This window comes from Rhinatrema bivittatum, chromosome 13, assembly GCF_901001135.1.
Source record: "Rhinatrema bivittatum chromosome 13, aRhiBiv1.1, whole genome shotgun sequence".
NCBI lineage: Eukaryota > Metazoa > Chordata > Amphibia > Gymnophiona > Rhinatrematidae > Rhinatrema > Rhinatrema bivittatum.
In genome coordinates, this window is record NC_042627.1 from 4,758,504 (window position 1) to 4,770,964 (window position 12,461).

The following is a 12,461-nucleotide window of genomic DNA, read 5'->3' on the forward strand; positions in this document are numbered from 1 at the left end:
AAATTTCTTGAAGGACTAAACCATTACTGGCTGTTTATATTGTGTGCTAGTTTTAAGGCTCGTATTTGTTTGCCAGAGTTAGAATTGTCTGTGTAGTCATAAAATAAAATTTGAGTCTCTGAGCTAGTAAAAGAATTGTCTGCGAAATGGGAAATAGACTTCAATCCTCTGAGCTAGTTAAAGATAGCAATTTATTTGAATTGAGAGTTTGCAAAGGTCACTTATTTGATCTGAGAAGGTGAGAGTACTGGTTCCTGGACAACTAGTTACTAGTTTGATTCCTACCTTCCCACCCAGCCCAGATACTGTATATAGATTATCCCTTACACTAAGAGGAAAGTCTTCAAAATAAATCAGTCATTTAAAATAACATTCTAATTAACCCTGATTTTAGTGATTGACAATTTTAGTTCTGTTGTTGATCATCACTAGCATTAATCACTCTGTCACCATGACTTTTAAAAGACTCCTAATAAATTTAAAAGCCTTAATCATATTTAACAACCCTTAAATTGATATATGCCTACTCCTTAATCAGCTTTTAAGACTTTATCAACTCAACAAATTAGATGTATTGACCAATGATTTATGTCTAGCCACACATTCTTTATATTGTATAATGTATATTGGACCCAAAGACAAGCCTGGGAAACATTTTAGGGAAGGGGGAGCCTATTTTGACGAGATGGGTTCTACTTTAACCAGAGCAGAACAAAGATACTAGTGCTAACTTTTAAAAAGGAGCTAGAGCAACTTTTAAACTAGATCATAGGGGAAAGCTGACAGTCACTCAGCAGCACATGGTTCAGAGGTAGGTATCCTCAAAGGATACTAGCAAACCAAGTACCTGATTCACTAAGGTTTCTTCCATAGACACAAAATGGGAGACCAGCATTAATGAATCTGGCCCACAGATTGTAAGTTAGAATGTTCCAATAGAGAGGTGGTTATAAACGCTGAACCAATGTTCCAATAGAGAGGTGGTTGTTAAAGCTGAACCAATCTTCCAATAGAGAGGTGGTTATAAACGCTGAACCAATGTTCCAGTAGAGAGGTGGTTATAAACGCTGAACCAATGTTCCAACAGAGAGGTGGTTATAAACGCTGAACCAATGTTCCAACAGAGAGGTGGTTATAAACGCTGAACCAATGTTCCAGTAGAGAGGTGGTTATAAACGCTGAACCAATGTTCCAACAGAGAGGTGGTTACAAACACTGAACCAATGTTCCAATAGAGAGGTGGTTATAAACGCTGAACCAATGTTCCAATAGAGAGGTGGTTATAAACGCTGAACCAATGTTCCAGTAGAGAGGTGGTTATAAACGCTGAACCAATGTTCCAACAGAGAGGTGGTTATAAACGCTGAACCAATATTCCAGTAGAGAGGTGGTTATAAACGCTGAACCAATGTTCCAGTAGAGAGGTGGTTATAAACGCTGAACCAATGTTCCAGTAGAGAGGTGGTTATAAACACTGAACCAATGTTCCAGTAAAGAGGTGGTTATAAACGCTGAACCAATGTTCCAATAGAGAGGTGGTTATAAACGCTGAACCAATGTTCCAATAGAGAGGTGGTTGTGTCAAAGCTCCCCCAGATGAATTTAAATGCAGAGCACACAGACAAAAATAACTCCACACTGCCTGTATCATTTGATAATGAGCAGGTTGTTGGTGCATATAAACATAGAAATACAAAAAAAAACCTACTTTAAAATGTCTGCATGCAAATGCCAGAAGTCTTAAAAATAAGACTGGAGAGTTAGAATGTATGGTGCTAAAGGAAGATATGGACATAATATGCATCTCGGAGACCTGGTGAAAGGAAGATAACCAATGGGATATTATGATACCAGGGTACAAATTATATTGATATGACCGGGAAGATAAAATTGGTGGAGGGGTGGCATAGAGTCAAGCAAGATAAAAGTTTTCAGGAAACAAACTGGAATCCTTATGGATCGAAATTCCAAGGGAAGAGTATAGCTGTAGGTATATATCACTGCCAGCTTGGCCAGAACAAGGAACCAGACTGTATAATGCTAGCAGACATTAGATTGGTTAGCAAAATTGGTAATATTATAAAAATGGGAGACTTCAATTGCCTGATTGGGTAAATGTCACATCAGGACATGCAAGGGAGGTAAAGTTCATGACTGCTCCATGCAGCAGTTACTTATGAAACCGAGAAGGGGAACTCTGTGAGACCTAATTCTCAGTGGAAAGCAGGACCCTGGTGCAATAGATAAAAGTGGTGGATCTGCTTGGCAACATTGATCATTCTGTAATAAAATGTGACATAATCACTGGAGGGTGAATACTAAGGAAAAGAACCGCAGAAGCATTTAAATATAAAATGGGAGACTATGACAAAAGGAGGAAAGTACCAGTTGATAGAGTGTGTTTGGATTTTCTGAAGGCTTTTCACAAAGACTCTCATGAGAGACTCCAGAGGAAATTGGGAGGTCATGGGATCCGAGTCAGTGTCCTATTGTGGACTGGCACCTGGATAAAAGACAGGAAACGGTTTCCTGGTCGGTTTTCCAAATGGAGAAAGGTCATACGTGGAATGCCCCAGGGGTCTGTATTGGGACCTGTGCTATTTAGCATATTCCTAAATGATCTGGAGAAAGGAATGGGTGAGGTGGCCGAATTTCCAGGCAACACAAAATTGTTCCAAAAGTTAAAACATCAGCAAATTGTACAAAACTGCAGAAGGACCCTCTGATACTACAAAATTGGGCTTCAAAATGGCAGATGCAATTTAATTTAAACAATTTAATGCACATAGAGAAAAATAAATCCCAGCTACAAGTACACGGTGCTGGGTTCCCTGTTAGAACTCACTCACCACCCAGGAACAGGACCTCAGGGGCCTTGTGGGTAATATCCTGAAATCTTTGGCTCAGTTGTGACGGTGGCCAAAAAACAAATAGAACATAAGAACATAAGAAGAACATAAGAAAATGCCATACTGGGTCAGACCAAGGGTCCATCAAGCCCAGCATCCTGTTTCCAACAGTGGCCAATCCAGGCCATAAGAACCTGGCAATTACCCAAAAACTAAGTCTATTCCATGTTAACTGCGAATATGCACTAACTGAGAATGTGGTTCGTGCAGTTAGTATAGCTGTGTTTAAAAAAGGATTGGATAAGTTCTTGGAGGAGAAGTCCATTACCTGCTATTAAGTTCACTTAGAGAATAGCCACTGCCATTAGCAATGGTTACATGGAATAGACTTAGTTTTTGGGTACTTGCCAGGTTCTTATGGCCTGCATTGGCCACTGTTGGAAACAGGATGCTGGGCTTGATGGACCCTTGGTCTGACCCAGTATGGCATTTTCTTATGTTCTTATGTTCTAAAGTTACCCGGGGTAGCGACCCTATGGGGCGGTGGAGAGGAGAGAGGCAGGGGCGCCTTGGAAGGATAAGGGTACTTAGTGGCGATACCAAAGTCAGCTGAGAGTCAGCTGAATGGGGGAGCTAGAAATTATATAATTGAATCCTACTAGTTAGGTATACTTTGTGAAGGGGGAAGGGAAATCGGGGTAGGCCTGAACGAACAACCAGGTTTTTAGTTTTTTTTTTAATTTGGGGGTGAAGGTTTCTGTGCGTAAATCGGGTGGTAGAGCATTCCACAGGGTAGGGGCAGCAAGGGAAAATGCTCTGCTTATAGTAGAGGTCAGTTTGATTGAATTGATGGAGGGTGCGTGGAGAGTTCCTTGGAGGGCAGTACGAGTAGGTCTTGAGGAGGTGCGGGGAACGATAGGAGGACTGAGCCAGTTGAGATTTTCATTTGTGAGACTTTTATGTATGATAGAGAGGGCTTTGTAGTGTGTTCGTGCTTGTATTGGGAGCCAGTGGAGTTCAATGAGCGTAGGTGTGATGTGGTCCCTTTTTTTGCAGCCTGAGAGAACACGTGCAGTAGCGTTTTGTAATAGTTGTAAAGGTTTGATATGAGTCGAAGGGAGGCCAAGGAGGAGAGCGTTACAGTAGTCTATTTTAGAGAAAATAATAGACTGGAGGACAGTGCGAAAGTCAGAAAAATGCAGTAGAGGTCTGAGTTTTTTTATCGTTTGAAGCTTAAAATAGCAGTCTCTAATGATGGAGTTAATAAGGGTTTGAAAGTGAGCTGATTGTCGATGAGAACACCTAGATTGTGGGTGTGTGAAGAGAAAGAAGTAGCTGAGTGTTAGGGGGGGATAGAGGGAAACGGAAGTTTGTTGGAAATGATTAGGAGTTCAGTTTTGTTGGTGTTGAGAGCGAGATGCATATCTGTGAGTAGTTGGTTGATGGAAGAGAGGCAGGATTGCCAGTTTTGGAGTGCAGTTTGTAGGGAGCCAGTGAAGGGGAAAATAATTTGCACGTCATCTGCATATTTGAAGTGCTTGATGTGAAGATTGGTGAGAAGGGTGGTGAGGGGGAGCATGTAAATGTTAAAGAGGGTGGAGGAAAGAGAGGAACCCTGGGGGACACCCTGAGGGAGACTGATAGGTTCAGATTCAGTGTTATCAGCTAGGACCGTGAAGGAACGATTTTGTAGATAGGATTGTATCCAATAGAGTGCGTTACCAGAGATCCCAATACTGGTGAGAATGTTGAGGAGGATAGAGTGATTGACAGTATCAAAAGCAGCTGAGATGTCAAGCCTAGCAATCATATAAGAGGAGCCAGTGTCTATTCCTTTGATAAGGGTGTCAGTGAGAGAAATTAGTAATGTTTCAGTACTAAGATGCTTCCTGAAACCATATTGTGTTGAGGGAAGAATGTTGTGTTGTTCGAGGTGTAGAGACAGGCGAGAGTTGACAAGTTTCTCAAGGATTTTAGCTAGAAGGGGTAGGTTGGAAACGGGTCTGAAATTAGACAAGGTGGAAGGATCAAGATTAGGTTTTTTGAGTAGGAGTTTGACTACTGCTTGTTTGAGAAAATTAGGGACTGTACCTTGCTCCAAGGAGCAGTTGCAGATGTTAGACAGGGGTTTTGCAATTATTTTGGGAATAGATAGAAGAAATTTAGAGGGAATAGTTTCAGAGGGATGTGAGGTAGGTTTCATCTTTCTGAGGATGTTCTCTATTTCCAAAGAGGAAGAAGAGTCGAACGTGGAGAGGGTAGCTGGGGAGCTGAGTACAGGAAGAAACACATTGTTGGTATTATGTGAGAAATGAGCAGTGATGGAGGAAACTTTGTCTTTAAAGAAGTGTGCTAGGTCATTGCAGGGATTCTTGGCGGTAGTAGTAGGAGTCTGAGCATGGGATGGGTTGGTGAGGTCAGTAATCATAGAGAATAGGGCCTTGGGATTATACTGTAGACCATGTATCTTTCTAGCATAGTATTCACGTTTATTTAGGAGGATGGAGTTTCTGTATTCGTGCATGCATTGGTAATAGGTAGTTTTGGATGCTGGGAAGGGGTGCCTGCGCCAACATCTTTCTGCAGCTCTGAGCTGGGTTTTGAGAATTCTGAGGTCAGGTGTGAACCAGGGTTTTCTATTTGGACGGGCGGGATTGATGGTTTTAGTTGTTAATGGGCATAGCTTATTGGCAATATTACGTGTGAGGTCGACCCAGGAGGATGTGTAAAAAATGGTATAAGGGTAATATAAATCCTCTGCTAGAAAATAGGGGAGAGATGAGAGATTTGGAAGAATTTGCCACTTTCTATAAATGGGTAAGTACAATTGATCAAGATAACAGAGTTTTCAAGATGGTTGTATGTGATGTAAATGTTTCCACACTTATTAAGAAAACAAACAAACCATATTCATAAAACATTAAACAGGTTTGCAAGAAACGATACAAGATCTAGGTTACATTTTCAGTTCTTAAACATAAATAAGAAGATGAGGGCCTTGTTTTCCTGGACTTGTGGCTGTAATTTGGCCTGGGTATTAAGCTATGCAGGTGATAACACTGATTTATCACACCCCTGGAATTTGTATATCAAAGATTTCAGCCTCTAAATCCCAGCTGTGTTTTACTCGCTGGGTGACCCTCCTCCCCCCAGCCCCTCCCAAGCTCAGCCAAGTTTTACACAAAATGCACCCTCCTTTTTCCCCTCCCTACCCAACTGGACTCATCTTTTGTTGGAATTGTAATGCTCGCAGTGAGATCCCGGCAATGATCACCGTTGCTGTGATAGCAGCACAGGAAACGTAAGCTACCAAAACCACCCAGCAGAGCACTACACAATTTCTTTTGGAAAGTGCTCTTGCAGGGGTTTCTGAGGGTAGCGGTGGGCTTGGCCTGGCAGGGCCTGTTTCTAGCATATTGGTTGGGGGTCAGGGAATCAGCCACAACCCCGTTCCTCACTTTAAAAATAAAATAAAATAACTGTGTTACCCACCCAGCCAGTTAAGTCTAAAGTTATCCAATCATATGTGGCCAGATAACTTTAGGATTGCTCTGAGGCAGGTCTAAAATTATTCAGATAATTTAGGGCCTGATTTACTAAGGCTTTTCTCCCATTCTAGCTCTATGGGAAAAATGCTTAGTAAATGTTGCCCCTAGACAGATACAGCTGAAAATCAGCTAATTTAGGCCTAGATTTATTAAGCCATAGTAGAGCAAATCATGACTTAAACAGCATGAAACATGCATTAAATACTATTTATTACATGATATTGCCATATTGCGGCACTAATCACACGATATTGTGTGACAGAAGATTTACTCCCCTAGGGAAATAAGCTAATATGCATGTATTTGCATGCATAAAATTGCCTAGTGCATGCAAAGCAGCTTATTCATACCCAATCCTATAGTTTGAGGGAGGTGTAGTTATTTTCCCAAGGAAGCTTCAGGTTTCTAACGCAGATCCCCGATGGTCCCTTGGAAAAAATAAAAGGCCAAGGTGCCCAAAACATGCCCCCCCTCCAATAGTCCCAAAATCCAGATCACGCCCCAACTCTGCTCCTTGGAATTCCTATTTAGTAAGCACGTAATAATATGCGTGAAATCCTGTTCTGTGTGTACGTTTATGCGCTGACATCCCAGGGCTATCCTCAAAGAGTCACTTATATGTATAAAATCTGGTTTTATGCAAATGCATTTAAAAATTATCCCATACATAACTCTGTCTTATCTGCTCTAATTATAATACAGATAGAAAACTGTACTGCTCTTGGAGATCATAGAGCGAGCAAGAGAGAGTTACAGAACGATACAGAGAGCTCCATTGCCTCCTACAGGAATAAGAGACCCCGACAGCTGCAGCGCTTCCTAAAAGATAAACACAGAGAGCTCCAGTGCCTTCCAGGGAACAGAGGGACAGAGAGCTTCACCTCCTACAGAACAACACAGATTTTCAAGATCTGTATGAGGACAGAAGCTGAACAATATAATGACAGCCTGACTCAACACACCGAGAAAACATCAGCCTTCTTACTACTTATCCATCTTCCCACACCAGAAACCACAGGATGACTGAGCTGAGCACCGTTTCACTCAGCACCACTGGGATAATAGAAAATAATGGAACAGGAGAGAGCAGATCTGGTGAAGAGATGCTGAGCTTTAGTCTGTACTGCCTTTCTTACATTATCTCTTTCTTGGGACTGATTGGGAATGGGATTGTTCTCTGGTTTCTTGGATTCAAGATGAAGAGGAACAAATTCACCGTCTACATCTTGAACCTTGCCATGGCTGACTTCTTTCACATCGTCTGCTTCTCTATCTTGCAACTGTTTTTGCTCTCTTTGCCTGAATCATTTCTTTTCTTATACTATCCCGACATGATCCTGAATTTTGGCTATTTCTTTATGTACAACACAGGGCTATTCCTCCTGACAACCATCAGTCTGGAGCGCTGTCTGTCTGCACTTTACCCACTCTGGTACCGGTGCAGACGCCCAAAGCACCAGTCCACCATTGTGTGTGGCCTCCTGTGGGTGCTCTCATTTTTACTCACAGGAATAGAACTTTATCTTTGCAATTTTCTGAATAATTTTGAAAATTGTACATACACCATGACGATTCACATTGGTGTTTACAACTTTCTTTTTTTGACCCCTGTGATGGTGTTCTCCAGCCTGATTCTTTTCATCAAGGTCCAGAGGCGTTCCCAGCACTGGCACTCACCGAAGCTCTACAAGGTCATCGTGATCACTGTTCTCATCTTCCTCATCTGTGCCCTGCCTGTGAAAATGATGCAATTTATATTTTCCTATCAATTTCTCCCCATTCCAATAACTGTTCACCAGTTCTTTCTCTTGTTGTCTATCATTAACAGTACAGCCAATCCCTGCATATACTTCCTGGTGGGAAGCAGGAGCAGGCAGAGGGGCAGGGTCTCAATTAAGGTGGCTCTTCAAAGGGTCTTCAAGCAAGAGATGGAAGAAGAGATGACCAGCACTTCCAGCAGGGCAGAGACCCAAGTCTGAAAGTTATGTCATTGTAATCCAAGTCTCCTCACAGTTGGGAGACAATTGGACATGGGGAGAACTTTTTATATGAGTGGAGGTTTTGAAGGAATTTCTGCAGAAAAAACATGTTTTTCTACGTAAAAGTCCCTCAAAAAATTGCTTTTCCCCTGTGCAAAACATAAGCCAGGATGAGACGGGATAGGGGTTTATTATGATATCCTGGCATATTCTTTTTTTTTTTAATTTATTTTTTATTGAGTTTTCAAATTATGCATAAAGACACTGTTATTTACAGAAAAAATAAAATTAACATAAGAAAAACACTTTTCCATTCAGTTCTAAACCAGTAACAAAGTCTGATGAAAGCTTATAAGTAATCTAGGAGGCAAGCTAATTTTAAGCAGAATACTTCTAGGTTAATTTATAACAAAAAGAAAAAACATAGAACATGCTCCGTTTACATTTTTCTATTAACCATCATTCTCCTGAGAATACATTAGGACTGGGAATCTAAATATTGTCTCAACTGCTCCACTTCATTGAATATATATCTATTACCTTGATAGACAATTATACAACGACATGGAAACCTTAAGTAATATTTTGCTTCTCTAGAAATAACTTCATTTCTCATCTGAAGAAACAATTTCCTTTTTTGCTGCATTGCTCTTGTAATATCGGAGAAAATTCTTATCTGTTTCCCATAAAATAAATGTTTCTGCTTATGAAAATATACTTGCAATATTCTGTCTCTATCTGAAAACCATGAAAAGGTCACCAAGAGCATAGCTCTTTTCTCTATCACTGTCTCAAATGATTTTTCAATTATATCTGACAAATTATCTTTTGATTATTCCTCTTGCTTCTCATCTTCTCTTCTTGATGGTAAATACAATATCTTTGAAATTTGGGGCAACGAAGTTCTTTGTGTGGAATCCATTTTGTTTTAGGGAAATTGAGGAACCTTATGTTAGGCCTCCTCGGCTCATTTTCAAATTATTCCACTTTCTTCCCCATAATGGAGTCCAATTTAATCAGTTCAGCTTGGATTTCTTTAACTTTTTTTTTATTTTGGCCCCAATTTCTGTTATTTTCATTTCACTTTGAGAAATCCTTTTTTCTTGACTCTGAACATTCATTCGATTTTCTTTAACAGTTTTTGTCAAGTCAGCAATAGCTTTATTTAAGGTCACAATAGCTTTCCATATTACTTCTAAAGTTACCTTCTCAGGCATTTCAAGATTCAAATTTAGATTCCACCTTTCCTTTCTCAGGAGTGCGTCGACCCTCATACCGATCATCGGAGCCCCTGTACCTCTGGGCTCCCCGAAGTATCCAGCTCACTGGCTGAACTTCTCGTGATGGTCGGTGTCCTCGGGGTTAGCAGCTCCATCAGCGTTATTTGTTGTTGTTCGCCCCTCTGTTCACCGTAGGGCCCTGATGGAGGAAACAACTTTGTTGGTTGTCCGGGGCTGAGGGATGTTTTAGCTGGCCCGGAGTCTCGCAGCTGTTCCCCGCCAGGATCTCCAGTGGCCCCTGCCACCGGTAACGGCAGCATGGGTCTTCCAAAGGCGTCTTCGATCCTGAGTTGCCTTGCCGCTTCAGTTGGAGTCAAGGTAATTTCTCGGATCTTTGCCTTTCGCTTCGTGTGCGGCATTTTTAACAAAGGCAATAAGCAAAGGTAAATTCTAAGTATAGGCTTCCCAGGAGCTTCACAGCCTACGTCCTGCTATGCGGTGGCCATCTTGCCCCCTCTGACATATTATGGCACCAGTAGCCCCTGTCACATCGTAAGGGCAAAGAGCCTCCGGCACCATTTTGATTCATGGCAGGCCCGACGGCCTGACAGCCCGAGAGGCAGAGATCGCTCGCAGGACCCCGCTGGACCACCAGGGCTTTTAGTGAGTCTTGGGGAGGGATCGGATGGTGGGGGGGGGGGGGGTTTGTAATAAAGTAAAATTGAAGGGTTGGGGTGTGTTTTTGTTTTTTTTTAATAAATGTGCCCCTCCCCCCCCGCACTAACCCGAAAAATGAATTTTCCCCGAAGTTCAGAGAAAATCCGTTTTGGGGTTCGGGTCCCCCGAACCAGGAAGAATTAAGCAATTTTATTGAAATTGCCTAATTCGTGATAAAAGAATGCACATCTCTAACTGGGATAGCTGCTGGGGAAAGCAGGGGGACTAGGATATAGGGAGGGGAGGGGAGATAAGGTAGGTGGACAGTAGGCTCAGGCAGAAGTTAAAACTGTATACTAAGAGTTTGTCCAAAGCACAGTATGTAAAAAGAATCACTGCGTACTCTGCTGCATTATGTGTTACAATTTTGAATAAAAAGATGTTAACATAAACTCACAAATAACAGATTGCAGTAATCAAGTCTGCAGGTTATTAGCACATGAATAATTGAGGCTGTTGAATTAGGCATAATTGGGCAAAAGAAACTCTTGATATAGCAGATACTTGTGAGATCACACTAAGGTTGGAGCCTATAATGATGCCAAACTATAAATCTTCCCCACAACATGGTAAGCAAACCCAGTCCAAAGGTAAAACAGGGACTAGTCTCCAGTTAATAGTTTCTTGATCCATAAAATGTCAGTGTTGGCAGGACTTCATTTCAGTTTATTACAATCCAGACTGAGATATTTTGTATGCATTAGTTTAATGTATTCACTGCTGTGGAAGCAGGAGACAGTGACTGCAGGACAACAGTGAATAAATAGGAAAGCACCCATGGAGACAGATCACCTTTGGTCTGACCCAGTATGGCAAATCTTATATTCTTCTGTTCTTAAACAGTAATGCATATGGGATAAATGTATGATGCAGTTTTGAGGATGAGAGATTTTCCAGTGATTCTATAAAAGCAATGGTAACCGTTTTTCCAAAATAAGAAAGATTTGACAGAGCCAGCATCCTATTGAGCTACAGTATATCCCTATGTAACTGTGATGTAAAACTGTTGGCGAGGGTATTAGCTAGTAGATTGAGGGTAATTATTACATAAGAGCAGGACAGGGCGTAGAGCTGATGACTTGCATAGAGCATTGTGTACATTTTGATGCTAAGATGATGTTTGAGCATGTCTCATGGTCATATATGTTTTATATCCTAGAGAAAAGGGGATATAGATCTTCTTAAAAAGATTTAAGATGTTCTTACAAAATCACAAATCCTCTGTTTTGGTTAACAAACTTTTGTCTGCAGATTTGTTTTTACAAGTGAAGAAAGCATCATGGATGTCCATTATTCCCGCTATTGCTTCTTTTAACATAGGAAACATTATTTAGGGAACGTTAAGCTGATATTAAGATTAGCAACATGGAATTTAAGCTGCTTGCATATGTGGATGGTGTTTTCTTGATCATCACATCTCTATGCACATCACTGGAAATGCATAAACAAAACTAAATATGAAGCCTTGAACGTAGGGGAACAGCTTAAACATAACTGCAAGAGACAGTTTCTCTTAAAGCAGGCATCTGACCAATCTACAGGGTGGCCCATGGAAAAGTAGCCTGCTGCCAATGCACTGGTACTGGAGATGGGCTCCCTTTCCATTGTTGAGTTTGAAATCACCCTTAAGGCGCTTCTCCACATGGGACACAAGGATACCAAACCAAATTTAGAAGGAACAAATATAAATCTATTATTGCATATCCTTGGGAGACACAGGCAGCCAGACCTCTGCTTATGTAAAGCACCAGCTCCTGTCTCTCATTGTATGTCAGTGAGTGCTGCGTTTTATAGGTTTAAAACATACAGTGATGTCTATGAGCCTATGATTATCACTTACTGAGTTTGTCATATTAAAATAAGATGAACTAAACCTATGTTAATCTGATCCCTTTCCACCCAAATTAAGGGCCCCCTTGCTTAGCCAGATGTTCGCATCAATCCTCTGATAGTCCTTTGTCCTGTCAATCTTTCCATCCTCAGGGAGAATTGCAAACTCCAGTTTCACTGGGGTCCGTGAAGTTGAGACGTATCCTGTGAGAACTTGACCTCCTTCATTTGCCATTTGTGACCTCATGATCCTCCATCATAAGTTTTGGACAGCTCCATATGCAGTCCAGATGTCTCCCAGAGTCTCTCCAAACTGGG